This window comes from Eptatretus burgeri, chromosome 12 (assembly GCF_056783735.1).
Source record: "Eptatretus burgeri isolate ZD-2024b chromosome 12, Ebu_testis_v1, whole genome shotgun sequence".
Classification (NCBI taxonomy): Eukaryota; Metazoa; Chordata; class Myxini; order Myxiniformes; family Myxinidae; genus Eptatretus; species Eptatretus burgeri.
The window spans coordinates 29,636,836-29,637,871 of record NC_140972.1 but is presented as its reverse complement, the minus strand read 5'-3'; positions in this window follow the sequence as shown (position 1 = coordinate 29,637,871).

Below are 1,036 nucleotides of genomic sequence, written 5' to 3'. Positions count from 1 at the left end.
CGCATGCAGTCTCTGGCTCAAATAATGCAGGTGACAGGGAACGTGGCCGGCTGCTCACACGCAGTCCAAGGCCTTCCCTTTTGAACTGAACGCAGTGAACCACAACGGTGCATGGGCTGCACAAACGTAGTCTCCGTGCCAGCTCAAGTGGCACACGCAATGAACACAACGAATGGATGGATGAATGGTTTGAACTGAACGCAGTGAACCACAACGGTGCATGGGCTGCACAAATGCAGTCTCCGTGCCAGCTCAAGTGGCACACGCAATGAACACAACGAATGGATGGATGAACACAAACACGGTGCACGGGCCGCCACTGCAGGCCCGTGTTGTAGCTGCCAACATGGCAGTTCTTGCAGCTTGCAAAATGTTGCCTTCTGATCCTGGCGCACATGGCAATGAACAGGGGGGGGGGCAAGCAAAACTTGAACGGGGGCTGGTGAACAGGGGCAGTGGGCATGGCATGGCAAAGGCAGCAGGCAAACACAGCCCGCAGAAGAAGGCCGCTGCAGGCAAACACAGCCGGCAGACGAACTGGCCGGCACAGGCCTTGAAGTACCACAGCTGCAGACAATCCGACCGGCACAGGCCTTGCAGCACAGCAGCTGCAGACGAAGTTGGCCGGCCTCCGCCTTGAAGCAAAACACGGCCAGCCGATGAAGTTGGCCAGCCTTTGCCGTTCAGTGGAGGTTGGTGGAGGGAGTGCGGTGGTGCTGGCCACTCAGAAGGCGGGCTCGGACCTACCTACCTGTCTCCCTCCCACCTATCGCCTTTGCCTGTCACTGTACATACCCACTCCCTTAATTTGTCAAACCCCAATTTAACCCCAACTTATTTATTTTTTATTTTTTTTATTTTTACTTCCCCACTATAAATCGTCCCCTAACCCCCTTTATCGTCTTTGTTCGGCTAACCTATCCTGTCACCTAGCCTACTCCCAACCCCTACGTTCCCTTCCCGGAGGGGAACAAGGGAGAGCTAGCGTCCTGTGTCGAGGCCCAACGAAGCCTCAGAATGGCCTCCCCAGAGTTCA